Source organism: Nannospalax galili, unplaced genomic scaffold, assembly GCF_000622305.1.
Source record: "Nannospalax galili isolate Female #2095 unplaced genomic scaffold, S.galili_v1.0 scaffold1157, whole genome shotgun sequence".
NCBI classification, from domain to species: domain Eukaryota; kingdom Metazoa; phylum Chordata; class Mammalia; order Rodentia; family Spalacidae; genus Nannospalax; species Nannospalax galili.
In genome coordinates, this window is record NW_008340118.1 from 1,447,850 (window position 1) to 1,468,950 (window position 21,101).

General features: G+C 46.5%; 1 protein-coding gene across 5 annotated transcripts in view; it reads left to right on the forward strand.

Moving 5' to 3' along the window:
• The window catches only part of Pde10a (phosphodiesterase 10A), a 517,525-nt gene that overhangs the window by 408,390 nt on the left and 88,034 nt on the right, over window positions 1–21,101 (forward strand). The window lies entirely within an intron of this gene.

The window sequence follows — 21,101 nt, forward strand, 5'->3', positions numbered from 1 at the left end:
AGAAAGCAGGCTGAGCATGGGCCAGGGGAGCAAGTCAGTAAGCAGCATTCCCCCATGGCCTGTGCTCCAGTTCCTGCCTCCAAGTTCCTGTCCTGAGTTCCTACCTTGGGCTCTCTGATGAACTGCGTGGGACCTGGGAGATGTAAGACAAACCCTTTCCTCCCCAAGTTGGTACTGGTCAGAGTGTTTTGTCACAGCAATGGAGAACAAACTAAGACAACCTCTGTGCGCTCCAGGCCAGCTTGGTTTTCACAGAGAGTTCCAGGCCATCTATGGCTACATAGTGAAATCCTGTCTTGAAAAAACAGAGAGAGAGAGAGAGAGAGAGAGAGAGAGAGAGAGAGAGAGAAACTAAGGAAACACCCAACCTCTGACTACCACATGCCCGTGTACACATTTGCATGCATACCTACAAATCAAGCCAGAGATGCACATTTCAACCAACTGTGTAGCCTGGGGTAATAATGTAATGAAGAAATATATTTATGGACTATGATATTCTAGTTCTTACAGAATGAAAAGTTTCAGCAACTGTTTAGTGTTACCACAAAAGTTAAAACTAAATATTTTATAAGGGCTGGAGAAGATAGCTCAGTGATTAAGAGCACACGGTGATCTTGCAGAGGACCCACGTTCAGTTCCCGGCACCCACTTCGGGCAACTCTACTGCCTGTAACTCCAGCTCCAGGGGCTCCGACACCCTCTTCTGGACTCCAAGGTCACCTGGCCTAATGTGAACATAGCCCCTCCCTCCACACACGTTGTAGCAATTGTTTTTCTGTTCCTGTGATGAGACATCATGATCAAAATCACCTTAGGAAGAGTTATTTTGGCTTATGTTCCAGAGGGATAGAGTCCACCATGGTGGGGAAGGCAGCAGGTAGGACAGGAAGCTGGCTGGTCACAATTCATCCATACACAGGAAGCAGGGAGGAGGGAGCAGGAACTAGGGCTGTAAACCCCCTAAACCTCCCTCAGTGACAGGCTTCCTCCAGCAAGGCAAGGCCCTACCTCCTAAACTGGTCCACAATCTCGCCAAACAGCATCCATGGAAGATCAAATATTCAATTAAAAATAGTTTATCAATATTTAAACACACCATATCCTATTTCTCCAGTTTTTATTTTCTTATTGAATAGCACTTTAAACTATTTATTGCACATGTTAAAGACTTATGATTCTTAAGAGCATCAAATAGTAATGGATCCCTGTCTGTTTTCTATTTCTGTGATGGGTCCTACTTCCCAGTCCCTACCCCAACCCTGAAGAAAAGGAGAAAAACCACTCTGTTCTTCAGAGGAGATGTTCTGGCTGGACCCTGTCTAGGACCAGAGATGGGGTGAGGAAGGGAGCTCAGTGAGCTGGGCCTGGGCCTGGGTTTCTCCTCCAGAGACGGAGTTTGCCAATCTCTGCTCCTACTCAATACTTCAGAAAGTCCTGCTGCCTGGCTCTGGGAACCGCGTGGCCCCAGGCTCCCTCCTCTTGATCTTGTGCCACGTTCTCTTCCAAGTCCCTTCACTGACCACTGTCTGAGGATGTGGAGGATTCTTGGATAGTTTCCAGGTTCTCTTGTGGTTCCAGAAAAGAAACCTGGACAGGTGAAAACCATTGAAGACTTCTGTGGCAAACAAGCCTGTCCAGGCTGCTTCATCTAGATAGAGGGAGGGACACACTGAACACTGTGCTAGCCTAAGTAGTACAATGCTTGTACTTTCCTGGCCAATATTTTATTCTTAACTTGTAACTGCTGATGAGCGGGCTTTGTATAGAAATGATCTACACTGTAGGGATAGATAATTACACAGAGCTCTGTTCTGCTTAAAGAAAGATAATGTGTGGGGATTCCGATTCATAGACCAATGGAAGGGGACTGTGTTTGCATGACAAAGCTGTGTCTGCTTTTAAGATGGTCAGCCTTCTTGCTATGTCCAGTTGGTCTCCAGTATTTGTTCAGTACTTTATGGAGATGGCTGTCTGTGTTTGGCGCTTATAAACAACACACTAATACATGGCAGATTTCACATAAACTTCAGGAACGTTTATGTTCTCCAATGTTCATGGAGCAGGTCACATTTCAAGGCCTACACCTGGTTGGGTCGATGGGTGTGGGGTGCGGCTGTACGTAGTTGGCGTATGTTGAAACTGGTAAGGCATCAGGAGGAGGGTCACACAGGGCACAGTGACTGCACAGCGGAGGGCCACACCTGACACAGCGTGGAGCTTGTGGAACGGGTTTAAAGGAATGAATTGGGAAGGTTGGATTCTAAACCCCCAGAGGACAGGATGGTGCTTGTCAGCCTGTGGTTACTTATGTGCTTATGTGGAGAGAGCGTTTGCCTCTCCCACACTCATTTAAAAGCTTCTCGAGGGAAGGAACTGCTTGGTGCATGCCGAGTGCCCTTAGCCCCGCTGCTCAGGACCAGATGCGCTTCAGATTTCAGGGCCTTTTAAAGAAATGCTTGTGTCAATGTTGCCTGTACAGTGTGTGTATTCTGAAAATTCACAGTCCAGCTTCTGGATTAGGAGGGCTCCACTTGGGTATTCTTTTAATCCTCAAGGGACCTTGCGTTTTCTTTCGCTCAGGAAATGGTGGATCGAAAGCACCAGAATGCTAAGGTGTCCCCAGTCTGTCTAACAGAAGAGCTGTGAGCCACTGCTCCCTTTAAGGAGGGCTCTCCGTGGGGCGAGCTTGGTCTGTATTTGTGATTCGTAGTCAGGGAAGCCTGAAGGGAGGACCGGCCACAGAGGGGCTTGGGAAGGAGCAGCCGCTTGTCCAGATTAGGGTTTCAGCAGTCTTTTAAAAACATTCTTACTGTTAATTTAATTTTATTGGTTTCACACTGCTTCCATTTCAAATGTGCAACATTTTATCTAAAGCTGAGAGACTCGTGTATGTGTGTGTCTGTGTGTGTGTGTGTGTGTGTGTGTGTGTGTACATGCGTACATATGCATTTGCAGGTGTTTGCCAGTCCGCCTTTGGGAGCTGTCCACTTTGTTTTTGGAGCCAGGGTCTCAGCCCATCTCTGCCTCTTCAGGGCTAGGATTGCAAGGGACCCCCAGCTTTTTACATCCATTCAGGGGATCAAACTTAGACCCTCACGCTTGAGGCAGGAAGCAGCTCAGCAACTTAGCTATCTCCCCACCCCTGAAAGTTGTTTTTGAAATTGACTTTGAACCCGTTTTTAATAACTTTAAGTGATGTGTCAAGTTGGGGATTAAACGTATTTCGTTTATAAGCCACTGTGCTTATATAGGGAAAGTGTCAAAAATTTCTTAGATGTTAGGGATTTTGTGTATCCTCAGCATACAATATAACTTCTGAGTTTTTAACAGTTTTATCAAGCATCTTTACACACATTTTTTGGGGAAAAACCCTTGGAAAGAAAAAGTTGCATCATACATCTAATTCCACTAAATATTATATTTCTATGTTAGTTCCTATCTGAAGTACACATGACAGCTCCAGCTGGTGTCCTTCAGGACTCCAAAGTTTACCAGTTAACACCTGCACACCTGCACTTACACATACTATAAATATCAGACTGCTCTGAGGCCCAGTCTGTAGCTCCACGCCCCGGACTTCACTCATGAGCGGGAAGAGCCATAAATTGCCTGGACTGTCAGCAGCGTCCTCTCCCGTGTGGCTGGAGTGCTGGGTGATGAGTAACAGTGTTGGCAGCGTTAGGAGGGGGTTGTGAAGTGGCGTACATCATGACTGCACCTGGTGTCTTTGACACCGTATTGAGTATAAATATTAATAAAAGCCCCAAATTTCAATGTAATAATTATGAAAGGAAGTTGTTTGGTTCTCCAGAAGGCGACTGATAAAACCCCAGTCATCTATAAATTAGGTACAGAATGTGATCTCATGTGGCCTGTGGTTCTTAATACTGTATTTCTGTATGTAAAGTGGTCAGTCTACTGCAGTCCCTGCCCCGATTGTGTACTGAACCATGTAAGTAATTAATAATCAAGGTATTGTTGCTGTCAGCCACTTAAAATTAAAAATATATATATACATGGCTGTCTTTTTTATCCAAAAATATAGTAACACATATTTTTCTCTTTTATATGATTCTAGAAGTGGGATTTAGTTTTATCCAGATGAAACTCTTAGATAGTTCATACTTAGAATAAAGATTTAAATTGTGCCTCTCCCCCCCCCCCCCCCCCCCGCCGCGACCAGACCTGCTGTTTGATACCCTGAGAGTCGGGCTAAGCTGCGTTTATACTGGTTAATGTATAACAGATGGTGTCTTTGCTGGTGTGTAGTGTAATAGCATTTTTAATCAATGAGGCATGAGTTACTTTGCCAAAACATGCGGCATTGGGAGGCGTAGCATGCGGAGCTCTAATGGGTGTGGTAGCTGTTGTATATGTCACAAATAAAAAGGAAGACATTCTTGAAATAGTTTTCATGGAACATAATTGTAGACATTTTTCTCCTTGAAATTATCACTGTCTTTATTTCTTGGCAATTATTTTCTCTCAGCTGTTGAAATGACATCACTAGAACTTTTGAATCAATTATATATTCGGTTTGGACCATGGAAATCATGTGTTGACTGCTTTGATGTGAATTATAATAACCACAAGTTCATCAGTTGATAGTCAGAAAGGGAGCGACTGACCTTGATTGACAGGTAGCGTCAGCTCTGCTGATTGGGTTCTGGGTGTTTCCGCTCTTCCGATGCTGTGACTTTTATGTTCTTTTAGAGTGTTTGACCTGAGACCTAGTGTCCTGCATTCCGGAAGCGTCAGAGCGACCAGAATCATGGCTGAGACTCTGATAATGTTAGAAATGAAGTTGGATCATCAGAGCATCGCTAGAGATATGACATTGATTCCAGTGTGTTCCTTTGTTATAGGCCAGATTGATTTCTGAGGCTGTTTCCGAAGTGCCTGTTAAGTTCTGTTTTTGGTCACTACGACTTGTGCATCCAAAGTCATTTCATTTTCTAAGAAAAAGTTTATGAGAGTCAAATGAATGGAAATGTTATCAGCTATAAAATTTTTGGAAATACTCGTTTTCATTGATTATTCTTTATTTCCTAGTTGAACATATTATAGAAAAAGATTTATTAAATGTATGTTTATTTGATACAATTCTTTTCAGCATTTAAAATTTTGTTTCACTTAATACAGATTTAAAAAAATAAATTAATGGGTTGGAGAGATGGCTCAGTGGTTAAGAGCACTGGCTGCTCCTGCAGAGGACCTGAATTCAATTCCCAGCACCCACATGGCAGCTTACAACAATTCTAGGAGATCCAAGATGCCTTCTGGCCTCCCACGGTGGTGCACTTACAGACATGCAGGCAGCACACTCACACACATATAAAGAAATACATTAAAACAGGTGCAGAATAGTGGTATAGCAATTTCTCATGTTTTTCAAGTCTACCTTTTATAAACTTACTGAAAACTTAAGTGATCTAAATGGACCTAAGTTGGAATAATCATTTGTAGACTGTCTACGGAGTGGCTAGTAATGCCCGCAGTGTGACCAAGGATGACTTGTTTTTCTGGCCAGGCTTCTAGTGTGTCCAATAACATGCGTTCACTGTTACCTACTGTGAGCGTATAACTGGAGAACGGAGGATAAAACACAAACTGCTCCTCTGTGGTGCTCATGTTGTGAGGAAGTCGGCTAAGGAGGGCTTAAAACAAACATCATTTTAGTATTTATTGGTAGTGACTATTAGAAGAAAATGTAGCCTAATGTTTAGCATAGAAAGTTTTACTGAAATTTAAAAACATAGTGTTGGTATTTAACCAGTTAGCCTGGGCTTCTGTGTTGAACATGCGCTGGCCTCCTGCATGTGCCTGGCTCTCGGCCAAGACACAGGAGCAGTATTTCCTGTTACTGCCCTCTGGGGACTTGTAATTTGTGGCGAAAGATGATGCGACACTATTAAAACTCAGTAACTGAGGTGTGGGATCAAGTGTCGTTGGGTGTGGTAGATGACGCTGGGTAAAGTAAGGCCCTTCTGAGCCATGAAAACTGGCGCGGTACATTGGCAGAGGGCTTGGTGCCTCCAGGGTCACCCCTGGCAACCCTGCACTTGGGAGCCACCATTCAGGAGCTGGTGAGAAAGCTGTGCCCCTCTCACTCAGACTGACTGACTAAGAAGCTCTTGTCCTGGCCCACAGCCAGTGTCCAGTTGGGCTGTGCAGGACTTTGGATGCTCCTGAGTGTGAGGGCCAGTGCTCAGGTCAGGGCGCCTGGTGGGTGAAAACTGCTGCTGTCCGGGGCCGAGGAGCTTTGAGAAGAGTCAGAGGCAGGGAGCACGACCTCGGGAGGACCCGAGGAGGGAATTCTAGAAGCAGGCCATGGGCTGGGCTATGGCAAGTTGGCCCATGTGGCAGTTGAGCTACTGCAGTAAATGGTGTGAAGTAATAAATGTCTGTGGTCGTTCCTTGATGTGCTGTGCTTTGAGGTAGTTTTCTCACAGATCCCACAACTTTAAAATAGTTTTTCCTATTTGGAAACAGAGGAAATGATGTTAAAATGTTTGTATTTAGGGGCCAGAAAGGTGGTTCAGTGGTTAAGAGCACTGGCTACTCTTGCAGATGACCCAGGTTTGATTCCCAGTACCCACATGGTGGCTACGAACCATTCTTACTCCAGTTCCAGGGGAATCCGAAGTCCTCTTCTGACCTCCGTGGCATTGCACGATGCGGGTGCGCTCACATAAATGCGGGCGATAGACTCTTACACATAAAATGAAAATAATAAATAAAATATTTTAAAAGTTTGTATTTATACTCCCATTTCCTAGGTCCTGTTACCTGTGTTCTATGTTGGTTTCCTCTCCCCTCCCCTCCCCTCCCCTCCCCTCCCCTGTCTTTTTCCCCCACCTTCTCTTTTGTCTCCCTCCTCCCCTCCCCTCCTTTCTTTTCTCTTCTTTTCATGTAGCCATCCTAACCCACTATTGAGTTAGGTGGTGAGAAGGGCTAGAAGCGCCTCTGATGTGGTCAGCTCTTGTCTCTGGGAAGAGAGATTCTCTAAGAAGTTAGAGTGTAGTCCTCAGAAGGCCTTAAGACTGAGCAGCTGGCTGTGTGGAAGGGAGGAAGTCATGAGAAAGTTCAGAGCGAGCTCTGCCTTTGGAGCATCACAGGGAGGAGACTGGGCAGTGGGCAGGCACTGCTTAGCCTGCACCTTCTAGAGCATTCCTAAGAACAGCTCGAAGACTTTGAAATGCTGGAGATTTGATAATAAAAGATTTTGGGTGAATTGTCGTAATACATACCATCTTGTTTAGTATAAACAAGCCAGTGAGGCTCGGGTCTCCGGGTCACCTACCTGTTGCCACCTAGAACCTGCTGTCACACTGGTCTGACGATGCCGTGACTGTGTGAATTGAAGACAAGCAGTCTTTGAAATTGAAACAAAACTTTTCATGCACTTGTGTTATTGGACTGAAACATAAAAATTTAACCACATTTTAAAAATAATCTTTATGTATAATTTTAGCATTTTCAAGTAAGTAAACTTGTATTCCTTTTGGTTTGGGCGCATTTCAAACCTAAATGCAAAACACTGAAAATAATTTGTACAATTTGAGCAAGCCAGATTCAGGAAGAGGAAGGCACTCACCTCCGAAGGAGACAAGACACACCGGAGCAGAGGGCAGAGACAGGTGGCTGGTCTCAAACCCCCAGACCAGTAGAACATGCACTGGAAAGGGTTACTGGCAGGCATGGTTTCCTGGGAACATTATAAACCCAAGAACTAGCAGATTACCAAAGAACCGTGGTTGCTCAGGCCAGTCAAGAAATTAGCCTTAGGCTAAAAGTTTTAGTAGTTAAGAGCCCCTGTATATCAAAAGTAGTCAAAAGTACTTATTTTAATTAGTATTTCAGTCGGTGTTATACATAGCACTTGTTTTAATAGCATTTTCTGTGGTTTATAAAATGTTTTGGTTAGATTAGGATTCTTTTAAGAGGAGAGGGCTGCACGGAGTTGCTTAAGGTTATAACACGGAAGGTAAGTAAAATGCCTAGATCTCACTGACAGTGTGGCAGTCTGGTGAGAATTTTGTGATAAAATGATTCTATCTTTTACTCTGCAGCTCTGGCTGGCCTGAAACACGTTATGTAGACCAGGCTAGCTGTGAACTCGTAGAGTTCTACCAACTGAATGCTGAGACTAAAGGCAAGTACCACTGTACTTGGCCTATTTTTTAAGCTTCTATTTTTGTCTGTTTCATTGGAAAGAGGCTTGTGTAGCTTACTGATTTGGAGATTCACAGGTATAGCACTGTCCTGAAGATGTCACAGCTGCAGGAGCATGTGTCTGTGTTGGGTAGAGATCATGTATTGAAACAGAATGCCTGAGTAGCCGGGGTCCCTATCTCATCTAAGGGTATCCCCAAGATGACTTAAATACTCCCGTGCTAGGTCCACCTTTTAAAAGTCTGTTGCTTCTCACTACTACAAAGGACCAAGCGTCCTGGGGCCCACCAAGGCACAAAAGGACCAGGCTGAGGACCAGGCTTCCAGCCTCCTACCATCAAGCCAAGGAAGGGCCAAGCCTCCAGCCTCCCACCACCAGGCTGAAGACCAAGCTTCCAGCCTCAGGACAAACATCATCCAACCAGAGCACGTTCTGTGAGAAACGCCAGGGAGTGCACTTGAATAGAGTTAGTTGTCTGATTACTCCAGAAGGACCTGACTTACTGCACACTGATAAAGACACAGAAGATGCTGTGGTTGTCACTTCAGACTTTGGGAATGAAGGGCAGCTTAGGTGTAGACACAGGTCAAGAAGCAAGTGAAGGCCATTGAGTTTCTTTCCACTTACTTGATTTTGTGAAATAGACCTCAAGAGCCCTTTCAGAGTAATTTAATACCTCAGCACCCAATACAAAAGTAGGTGAGTGCTTTGAAAGGCTGCTGTAACATGTTGCTTAGATTATTTTTTCCTTCTCAATCAGCAACAGAGAGACTGTGAAACAGAAGTTGGAGGGAAATTTGTGCCACAAAAAAATATATTTAAAACAACAGTCACAGATGTAGCATAGGACCTCAGGAGTTTTAGAAACTAAGCAGTTCTGGCCTTGAAAAAAAACTAAGGGAGGAGCTTGTCCTTTGATGTTTTCTTCATAATTTGAAAAATACTTTATATTTTTATTATGTGTATGAGTATATTGTCTGCATGTATGTAAGTACACCCATGTCATGCAATGCCCATGGAGGTCAGAAGAGGCCGTCAGATCCGCTGGAACGATGTGGGTGCTGGGAACCAAACCCAGTCCTCTGCAAGAGCAGTCAGTGCTCTTAACCGCTGAGCATCTCTCCAGCCCCTTTCATAATTCTTTTTTCCAGGGTAGATTTCACATGGAAACACATGGTGGTGGAAAGTGATGGATCTTCGAAGGGTGGAATCCAGTGTGGGGGAGTCCTCCCGTGCCAGCCAGGGGTGAAGGTGGGCAGGACAGCGGCTCCCTGAGCTCATCTCGGTGGCTCTCCCTCCTCTCCCAGGTCCAGGCCCCTCCGATTCCTCAGCTGTTGTCTGAGATGAGGAGACAGTCTGACTGAATGGCGATTCCACTGGTGTAAGACGTCCTGATCTCTACAACTCTCCCGTTTTCAAATTGTGCTCGCTGAGATCTTGGGTGAATGATAGCTAATTAGTTTTTCACTCAGTTCAGACGTTTATGTCTTGCCCTTCAAGTTTCTCGGTTGCTGTATGTAAGCAGACATGAAAATGTCTTTAATGTGAAAACACATGCTTCTCTTCAGCTACACAGCTGCAGCCCCTTCTGGGGCAGAGCTGCTGGTGATGACTTCCTGGATGGCTGGCCTGGGACCTGCACACTGGCCTGAGCCTCACGGCCAGGAGTCTGTTGATTGTTCCTAATGGACCAGCAGCAGTAAACAGCGGAGGTTAAGCGTGACCCTTACGCTCTCCTCACTGGATGCCATCCCCGAAGTGGAGAATCTGGTTCCATCCACCAAGTGCCAGACACTGGTTGGCTGACTCTTCTGATTTTTAAAAAAATATTTTATTAATATTTTTATTTTATGTATCTTGAGTGTTTTGCCTGCATGTATGTAAGGGTATCACATGTATGCAGTGCCTCTATACAAGGCGTTGGATTCTCTGAAACTGGAGTTACAGGTGGTTGTTAGCTACCACGTGGGTGCTGGGAACTGAGCCTGAGTCCTTTGGAAGAACACCCAGTGTTTAAACAACTGAGCCATTTCTCCAGCTCCTCTAGTTTGTTCTTAAGTGACACAGAGTGAGAGAGAAAACTTCAAATGCACAAATGATGGTTTCATGTCGAACTAGACACTGTTTAAGGTGGTCAGCCTCTTGTCACCGTTCGAAATCCGTTCATTTGGGTGGACGTTCTCTTCATTGACCCCGCCCCCACTTACCACCTTCAGTTGCGCCTACATGTTCTTAGTTGGATCTGCTCTGATCATTCATGGCTCTGAGCCAAGCTGTGGTGTGGAGAGAGTAAGCTTCTTCCGTGTTTTCTGCAGGGTTCGGGTTTACCTGTCACGTCATGGTATTTAGCAAAATGCTTTGTGCAGGCCTTAGATTTAGACAAGCTAAGATCCAAATTGAGCTTTTCCACTTAACATTTGCCCGGCCTCCTTTAGTGCTTCTCCCTAACCTTTCTGAGCCTGTTTCCACACCTCTAAAATGGTAATAAAACCTGCTGCACATGACTGAAGGCTCAACCCCTGACACGAGTGTTCATAAACAACAGCCGAATATATTAAAGACACTTGGCTGTGAATCTTTCTGCCACACAGCTGTGTGAGTTTTAACATGCCCCAGGCCATGTAACCACTCTGGAGGCAGCATGTGTGTGATGGTACCACCCTCTACTCTGGTCACGCACTGTCCTTCCAACTTGTTCTCCATCACCATGGTTTTGGAACATTCCCAGAATGTTCCATAGACCGACTCACGCTTTGATTAACCGCTTCCAGTGCACCATGAGCACTGCAGGCATCTTGCCTCGTAAATGCATCTCAGCAGCCAGTGTTTGCTGCTTACTGGTCACTGCAACATGAGGACCCGAGTTTGGAGCCCAGAATCCACCTAAAAGCTGGATGTGGTGGTATGTGCCTGTAACCCCAGTGCTGGGGGCAGGGAGTGTGGAGAGGGTGCAGGCAGATCCTTGGAGCTAACTGGCCAGCCAGTCTAGCCAATCAGTGAGCTCTAGGCTCAATGAGAAATGCTCCTGCAAAATACAAGGTGTAGGGCTGGCAAGATGGCTCAGCAGGTCAAAATGCTTCTCATGCCTGATGACCTGAGTCCGATCTCTGGAACCTTTGGTGGAAGGAGAAAACCAGCTATTGAAAGTTGTCCCCTGACCTCTATGTGTGAGCCGTGGCACACATGTACCCCCATGCACATACAAGTCACATACACAATGATTATAATAAAGTATTTTAAGATATAAGATGGAATGAGAGAGGAAAACACCTGATGTTGAATTCTGGCTTCCACACACGTAGGTACACATGTGTTCATACACCTGCATGCTCACACACACACATGCACTTACACATGCACTCCACACCTATGTAAACACACGAGAAATGGAATCAAGAGTAATATTTTTGCTATTTCACACTGTTCTAGGATATGAGCGTCCTCTCAATGGGAAATTTCCAACTTGCTGATGTGCAGGCAAAGCCCATGTTTCTGTGAAGATCTGAGGCAGATTTTGATCTGAGAGATCTACTGTAAAATGTACTCGTCCTATAAAGTACCATCTCTACCAGCTACGTTTTTCCACATGTGTAATTATATATCATATACAGGTTTTCAATTCCCAGAAGGAATTGTTTGGTGGCTTGTCATCCGTTTACTAAGTCTCTTGTGTCTTCTACAGTGTTCGACACAGTGAGATATAGTAAATGCTTGTTTAAAGGGGAAAGATTGAGTGAGTGGATAATTCAGATGCACCAGATGTGGTTAAGAGATGGGCGTACGTCGTTTAAAACGTGACAGGGCTGTCAGAGCTTTCCTTTAATGATTTGATTTGGACCAATGGCACAGATGAAACCTGGGGTCTGTTCTGAAGCCTGGTACCTCCCCTTTGACCTCACTGACCAGAAGTACTCTGGGCCCCTTGGGAACTGCCTGCGGTTTGCCGGGTTTGCCCGGTTTGCCCTCGCGTTCTTCCCCTGTGGGGTGGTGTCAGGCCGCCCACTGCTTTTTGACCGTCGTCAGACACACTGCTAAGAAGTAAGGCTCTCGGTGCAATAGTGGCTGAAGGTTCTTCGATCTGGATCGGTAAAAGCAGAGGTGCGGAGCCCGTCAGAGGTGTGTGTGTCTGTGGGAGTGGTGTGCCCCAGAAGTAGGGCAGGGACTGGAGATGCGGCGGGCAGAGGAGCCTCTGGAGGAGGTTAGTTGGAAGGAGGGGAGAGGGAAGGGCAGAGTGGTGTCTGGAGGGAAGGGCTTCTGTTTCTGACTCTGGAGAGGCTGCTGGGGAGCCCCTCAGCAGACAGGAGCGAGGGCAGGCTGCTGGAGTGTGTTGCTGTTGAGTAGAGGACTGCCAGGATGTCCGACCCAGTGGAGGGGCGGATCCACAGAGGAGGCCATGCACCTTTCCTGAGATGCTCGCAGGGAGATGTTACCAGCGACCTTCAGATTTCCCACTTCTGTGAGACCTGGGTGAAAAGTCTTACAAGTTTAGGGCAGGGCAGAGTGTAGACAGCAGTCACCTCTGACTGGAATCAGCAAGGATCCCTAGCAGGATGTGGCAGGTAGCTTTACTGGCCCCCTTGAGGATGGGGGGCATCGCTCTAAACTGATAACCCACCAGCCTATTGGGCCGCCCCACCAGGGTCAGGACCTGGTCTCCAGCAGACAGTTGAGCACGATTTGGGTTGTGACTGCCGTGTGGAGAGCAAGGTGAGGACGGGTTAGGGCAGGCTGTGACGGGGAAGGTGTCTTGGTCTACGGAGGACACAACAAGCGTCCAGCCTGGAATCAGGATCCTGAGAGGTCTTTGCAAACTGGAGCTGCACTGTCCTGGAGGGTCCCAGCTCTTGAGTCCTCCTGTTTCTGACTGGTTCCTTGGAAACCCAGCAGAAGTGGAGGCAGGCATGGGGGGCTTTGCTAGGGAAGTCTCGTGGGACAGACGTGTGGAATGAAGGGGGTACAGGAAGGGAATGAACCGGAAGAGAAGAGCGGTGGGCTGGGACAGCGAGGGGCCTAGCACTGGGCAGGCTCCTCAGCACCCAGCCTCCCTTAGGGAGCTCTGAATCGGAAAGGACTTGCAGCCTTGCCCACTAAGTTGCCAGTGGCTCTGTGTTCACAGTGAGCTCCAGGCTGGCACCTGCCAGGGCCTTCTGGAAGTGGGTGTGGCCCCGAGTGGGGCGTGTGTTCCCTCCGGGCCATGCTGGTAGAGTTGAGTTTGAGACCAAGGCACCAGTTCTTCCTCACGGAAGGGGCCCGGGTGAGACACCAAACGCCACTGCAGAAGGCCAGGCTTGAGAGGGTGGCCGAGGACCCCGTCGGCTTTTCAGCCACCTTTGGGAAACAAATAGCAAATTCTGTGGTACCGTGAGGCAGCACACCTCTCCCCCTTTCTGAGTGCACATATTTACAAGACCAGATTCTTTATGTATTTGAACCAAAATCAAATGCCACAGATTAAGACTCAAATGATTGGGCTGGGGCTGGGGCGGTGGCTCTGTCAGTAATACAGTCTTTGGTCTTATTTTCAGGAGCCATCACCGCCAGGAATCCCCAGGGTCCCTCGTGCCTGTGTCTGCTCCCTAGTGCTGGGATTGCGACCCTCCCCCAGGCCTGTCACTGGCTTATTGACGTGATTCCTGGAGCTTGAACGCAGGTCCTCAGGCTGGGGGCACATACCCCGCTGACCATTCCATCTCCCTGGCCGTCATTTTTATTTCTTTCAGTTCATTTCCCCTTTTACAGTCTTATCTTAACCGACACATTTGGTGTGCAAACTGAAGATGTCTGTGTATGTAGGTTAAAGAAAGGAGTAATGTTGGTAAATCACTACTTAAAAGCATAGAGACCAGAGTCTTTAATAAAACACGAGGGGCTGGAGAGATGGCTCAGCAGTGAAGAGCACTGGCTGTTTTTGCAGAAGACCCAGGTTCGAACCCCAGCACCCACATGGCGGCTAACAACTGTCTGTAACTCCAGTTCCAGGGGATCCGACAGCCTCTTCTGTCCTCCACAGGCTTTGCATGACATGGGTGCACTTACACATAGGCAGACAATGCATGCGTACACATGAAAATAATAAAACATTAAAAAAATTTCTATATAATCACTTTACAAATGATATTGATCATACAACTAGAGTTAATCAGTGTTCACTTACTGCCATTTTAATGAACACACTCACTAGATAGTACACTTCTTAGAGTCTTCCTCATGTAACTGACACACTGCATAATTTTGTAATATAAATATATTATCCGCCTTTAGTATGTCTGTAACTTTATTCAGAATATATGCGATGCTTTACCAAAACCTCGTGTTCATCAGACTTTGCTTTGACATATAAAACGAACCAACCTGAGTTGTGTTGTATATTATGAATTTTCTTCACTCTAATAATTGTGTTTTAAGACTATCACAAACTATTTTGCTCCCTAATCTGCTTTCATTCTAGGGTATGTTAACAGTTAATTAAAAAAATATAAAAGTGATGATTGCTTGTCTTGGAAATGAGCTGTCCCCCGCAGTTGTAGGAACCGCGCCATTCACTATGTTGTGTCCAGTGTGTGAGCTGATGGTCTGTATTTATTCAATTTTTGATGCACAAATACTAGCTGTCCACAAGTAGGATCTCACGTCTGATTTCTGTACATGCACTGATCAAGTCCAGTCACTATTTTAAATAACTTTGAAGTGTCACAGCGATGGAACTAAGTTTAAATTATAGACATTACTTGTTGAACCTTCTCAGAGTGCCTCGAGAACCCAGAATTTCACAGATGAACAAAGTTGGTGACAAATGTAATTGGAAGGAATCTGGTGTGTCGAAGAGCCAGCTGATAGATTTTCAGCTCCTGACCTCAGTTTGCATTGAGGTCTTTGATCCATTCAGAATTGAGCGTGGAAGATCTGGTCTGGTTTGACTCTGCCACTCGTGGCTATCCAGCAGCATTTGTTGAAGGGGCTGCCTTTTTCCCAGTGTGTGTTTTTGACACCTTTTTCAAAAGTTAGGTGGTGTGGCTGTGTGAGTCCCTGTCTGGTCCTCTCTTCTTTTCTGCTACCTTGGTGCCAGCAGCATGCTGTTTCGAACCATGGCTCTGTAGCACAATCTGAGGTCGGGCATCGCAGCACCTCCAACGTTGCCCTTTCTGTCTGGGGTTTTGCTTTGTTTGCATGACGTTTCTAACAATCATTGGGAAGCAGTGCTGGCTTCTCTGGCTGACGTCACGCGGCAGACATTGACATTGGCGCTAGTAGAGCGTTCTCACCAGTGTTCGGCCTCTGTAGACTCACATCGCAGTAAAACAGCAACATATTTGAATATTCCTTGTGCCAAAAGAGATAAGTGAAGGATTAATGAAATTTGATTAATACCGTTCGTCACTGGAAATTCCATTGAAATAGAGCTAGTACGGGAGCAATGACCACACCAGGCCCTGCTTGACACGTGCCATAGAGAGTCAATAAGGGTGCATAGTTCCAGTTCCATAGAGTTTGTTTTACATGTACACATATATAACTTTGAATCTCGTGTCTGAATATGAAAGACAGTGTATTCCATCTGCCTGAGTCGAGAGTCTGGCATATTTTGCTTAACAGTGATCTCCATTTCCATCCATTTTCCTGCAAATGTCGTGAGTTCATTTTTCTTTACAGCCAAATAAAATTCCTTTTTGTATCTGACACTTTCTTTACCAGTCATCTGTTGATGGACAGCTAGGCTGGTTCAGTGTCCCAAGTTTTATGAACAGTGCAGTGGTGACCAAGGGTTTGCAAGTTTCTGTGTGGTGTGTTGGCTTAGAGCCCTTTTGCATGTACCAAGAGAGGTACAGTAGGGTCAGATGCCACTTCTAATTTTAGAGCCCCCCCGTCTGATTTCCTAAGAAACTGCACAGTTTGTTTTAAAGAAGGATTCCCCCTTCCCCACACCCTCAACCGCCTTCGTTGGCCTTTGTTGCTTTGGTGACAGCCATTCTGACCAGGTAGATTGAGTCTCAAAGCAGTTCTGTTCTGCACTTCTTTGGTGTGAAGGGAGTTCAGCACTTTTCCAAGTATTTATTGGCCATTCACATTTCTTCTATTGAGAATTGTCTATTGAGTTTCTTAACCCATTTACCGATGGGCCTATTTATGTACACGGTGTACGTGGCACATGTGTGTGCAGGTGCATATGTGTGTAGATGTGCATACATTTGGAGGCCAGAGGCTGACTTGAGGTATCCTCTGTTGCTCTCTGTCATATTTTTTCACTTTTTGGGAATCTCATGCAGTATGTTTGATCATATTTAGAGGCCCCTGTCCTACCTGCATGCCTCTTATAGCCCCCCCCTCCAGATTTCACATACTCTGACATATATTCAGGCCTATTGAGTCAAGTTTCTGTTCCCAAATGTCTTTCACTGTGCCTTCATCCACTGGAGTCTGGTTAACCTATCTAGTGCCACACCCTTAAGGAAACAAACTCTCCCTTTCCAAGTAGTTACTGGCTGCCAATAGCTCCTCAGCTAAGGTTGGGGCTCCTTCCCACCTCCCCACATCTATGCTGGGATTTTGTCTGGCTTGAGCCTGTATGGGTCTTGTACATGCAGTCGCCATTGCTGTACATTCACATGAGTAACTTCTGGGCTGTTTCCTTATGATCATTAGCCACGTCTGCCTCTTTACAGTCTGTCCGCCACTCTCTTCTGCAATGGCCCTGAGCCTTGGGTGCAGAGGTTTGATGCAGGTGACTCAGGGACACACACTCTGCTGTCTCCTACTCTCTGCATTTTGGCCAGTTGCGGCTTTCTGGGTTAATCACCATCTGTTGCATGAGGACCTTCGCTGGTGAGAGTTGAGAGATACGTTAACCTTTTCTCCCCCTCGTCCACTACGTTCCTTGAGCCGCAGATGTAGAAGTTGCATGGCAGATGTGTCATTTAGGGTCGGGCACCTCACAGACACAAATTCTGTGCATTTGTCTGAGACACGGTTTCTCACTGAACCTGGGCTTATTGATTTGACTAGGCCGATTGGCTATTGTGCTCGCAAGATCCACTGGTCTCTGGCCTCCCAGGGCTGGGGTTGCAGTCACGGGCTGTGCTGCCTGCTGCCTGGCTTTTCGTGGTGCAGGGAGCCTAAACGCAAGTCCTGCTTCCATGGCCAGTGCTTTACCCGTGAGCTGTCTTCCCAGCACCAAATTTTAGTCTTCATAAACCCTAAATATTAACCCGTCTGACGTGTAATTGGTAAAGCTATACTTTCCCATCTGTAGGGTGTTCCCTTCACTCTGGTCACTGTTTCTCTTGCTGTGCAGAAGCTTTTTAACGTCATGGACTCCCACTCATCACTCCTTGGGATTATTTTCTATACTCCCAGAGTCCTTTCCAGAAAGCACAGACTGAAGCAAGCAGTACAGTCACAGAAATGTGGCTGGCTACAGGAACACTGCAGTATCTATCAGCAATTTGAATTCCTTTAATCTGTCATTATAAATGTGAGTCCATTACCTAAACCACATTTTATATCCAGAAAATATCAAAAGTGATCACAAAAATACATAACTATCTGCCCATTCACAGAGGCTTATAAAATATTCAAGCTGAGTACTCACTGTGAAGGGGACGGCGTTAAGTACTACAGAATCAGTCTCCTTAGGGAGTCCTTTCTCTCTGTGCCCTGTTCTTGCTGAGGCTTTTAAAGATCATTAAGATGGTGTTTGGATTGGAGATGTGTTGTCTTTCCTGAAAAAAAATGAATTTCTCTTTAGCAGGCTTAGGCATGACTGTTCTGCAGTGGCTTTGTTTTCCTGCTTACTCATCCCACTGGAGTTCAAGCCCCTGGAGGATGGGGCTGGGCGCCTAGGCCCAGGCTCCCCGGGACCAATGTTGAGTGTACAAGTGTTTCTGGAAGAGGCCCTCTCTCTCCTGCCGCCCGAAAATCAGGGTCCTCTGCTGTGACTCTCTGGATTGCTAGTGTGATGCTCATGAATAATTCGAAATCCGGTATCCACGTCCTGCTCCGGCTCCCTTTTCCAGTGCTCCTAACCCTGTCAATTCAAAGGGAGCCTGGCCTGGCTGGTGGACTGTGGGAACTGCCAAGCAGCACTTAACACTGAAGTGCTGCTGGAAATCACTGGTAGTGGAGCTGAGCCAGGACTTCAACCTGGAAATCCTGTGGTCTGGTGGGGGGGGTGTCTGTGTGGAGGGGGGAGGGTGACTGTGTGGAGGGAGGGAGGAGGGTGTCTGTGTGGAGGGAGGACTCTTTTAGGAAAAATAGTTCTTTTTCAGTAACAATTCATATTGTTAGGATGGTGTTTCCTTTGGATTAAAAAAATTATTCATGAATGTATCACCTGCATTTATGTAAGTGCATCCCTGACATACCCCAGAGGTCAGAAGAGGGCATCAGATCCCTTGGAACTGGCATTATGGATGGTTGTCAGCCACCATGTGAGTGCTAGGATTTGAATTCGGGCCTTCTGTAAGAGCAGCCAGTGCTCGATGAGGGTGACTGTGTGGAGGGAGGAGGGTGTCTGTGTGGAGGGAGGAGGGTGACTGTGTGGAGGGGAGGGAGGAGGGAGTCTGTGTGGAGGGGGGGAGGAGGGGGGCTATGTGTGGGGGGGGGGGGGGGGGGCGGGGGGGGGGGGGGGGAGGGGGGGGACTGGAGGGTGGGAGGGGGGGGACTGTGTGGAGGGAGGAGGGTGACTGTGTGGAGGGAGGGAGGAGGGTGACTGTGTGGAGGGAGGAGGGTGTCTGTGTGGAGGGAGGGAGGAGGGTGACTGTGTGGAGGGAGGAGGGTGACTGTGGAGGGGAGGGAGGAGGGTGACTGGAGGGAGGGAGGAGGGTGACTGTGTGGAGGGAGGGATGAGGGTGACTGTGGAGGGAGGAGGGTGACTGTGTGGAGGGAGGGATGAGGGGCGGAGCTTCTTTGTTACACTCTTTTAGGAAAAATAGTTCTTTTTCAGTAACAATTCATATTGTTAGGATGGTGTTTCCTTTGGATTAAAAAAATTATTCATGAATGTATCACCTGCATTTATGTAAGTGCATCCCTGACATACCCCAGAGGTCAGAAGAGGGCATCAGATCCCTTGGAACTGGCATTATGGATGGTTGTCAGCCACCATGTGGGTGCTGGGAATGGATGCTGGGCCCTCTGGAAGAGCAGCCAGTGCTCTTACTGCATAGCTATCTCTCCTGTCCCTACTTTGGATGTTTTAAGCTGCCCGTCTGCCAGCTTTCACACAGCCCAAAGCGGCAGGGCAGGGCTTTCCAAGGCTCGTTCTGAGCCCTGTGCCTGCCTCTGGGCACTTCTGTGTACAGCTCCTGCCTTCCGCACCCTTCCATCTCTCTGGAGCAGCAGAATTCAACTAAATGATGAAGCCAAGAGTGGCCCATAGGAAGCAGGAGTCCCCACTGCACGTTCCACTGTATGCAATGCTCTCTTCAGTTTGACAGACTATGGCATTCCCTGAATATAGACCTGGTGCTCATTTAGCAAAACTGTTCAAGTGCTGAGTTCAGAAGAAGAGGGAGGAGGGGGGAGGAGAAGGGGGAGGAAGAAGAGGCAGAGGAAAGAGGAGGGGGAGGAGGAGGAGGAGCGGGAGGAGGAAATATTTCTAAATCAGTTCAAAGATGAAAAATCCAGAATTAGCTATGGGCAAATGTTTTCTTTCAAATGCTTTAAATTTGCTGATAAAGCCAAAAATAGTTGGATTTGTAAATACAAGCAGCACGTCTTCTCTACACACCTGTTTGAGAGATAATTTTCCAGGCACATGGAGAAAGTGAAAAGAACACTTAGTAACAGAAGTCTGGAATTTGAAACTCCCCTTCCCTTGAATTATCTTTCCGATGACTAACACTGACTGGCAGAGAGTTCTGGGTCCTGGCTTGTACAGCATCCAACCTCTCCATTGTGTTCTGCCCTCTGTTCCATTGTGTCCCTTTACATGTAACACAGCTTGCTATTTACTTATTTATTTAGCTAGTTAGTTTTGAGCCAGGTGTTGCTGTATAGCACAGGCTGGCTTCATGCCTGACATCCTGCCCCAGCCTCCCAGGTCGTGTACCGCATCTAACCAGTTTGCTTTTAAAATCATGCTCATTGACTTTCTTAGATATATTCTAAAAATAAAATAATCCATGCCTCTATAGATTTGAGATCTGTTAATAAATGTGTCATAATGACTAAATAGTCCTGCCTTCAGAGAGGTTTAGGAAAAGATAAAATGGGAGTTGATGAGTCAATGAAAAGTTCTATGACGTTACATTAATAACAATATAAAAAGTGACGGGGCTGGAGAGATGGCTCAGCAGTTAAGAGCATTGGCTGCTCTTTCAGAGGACTGGGATTCAATCCCAGCACCCACATGGGGTCTAACAACCATCTGTAACTCCAGTCCCAGGATCTGAGGCCCTCTTCTGACCCCGCAGGCATTGCACAACACAGGTGCACTTACATCCATGCAGCTAATACACTCATATACATAAAATAAAAAATAATAAATGAAATATTTTTAAAAAGATATAAAGTAGCTTGCTTGCAACATTCTTACATTCTTAGAGAAGTCCTATGAATACTGAAACCGCTCCTTAGCTGCTGTAATCACGTAAGCAAGTGTGTACCGGTGGAGTGCGTGCCGGTGGAGTGCATGCCGGTGGAGTGCGTGCCGGTGGAGTGCGTGCCGGTGGAGTGCGTGCTGGTGGAGTGCTGCAGCAAATAGGTTCTGTTCATTGAGTGTTTACCTTCTGAGCTTAGCATTTTCTTTTAAAGCTCCCGTGTCAAGTCAACATGCCACCAGTGTTGGAATCTAGTTTATTTTTACAAGGCTGTGTGTATGGTGTGTAGTATATGTGGGGTTTGTGCATGTTTATGTATGGTGTGGGGGGATATGTTGTGTGTGTTATATGTATGTGTGTGTGGTGGGGGGCAGATGTAATGCGTG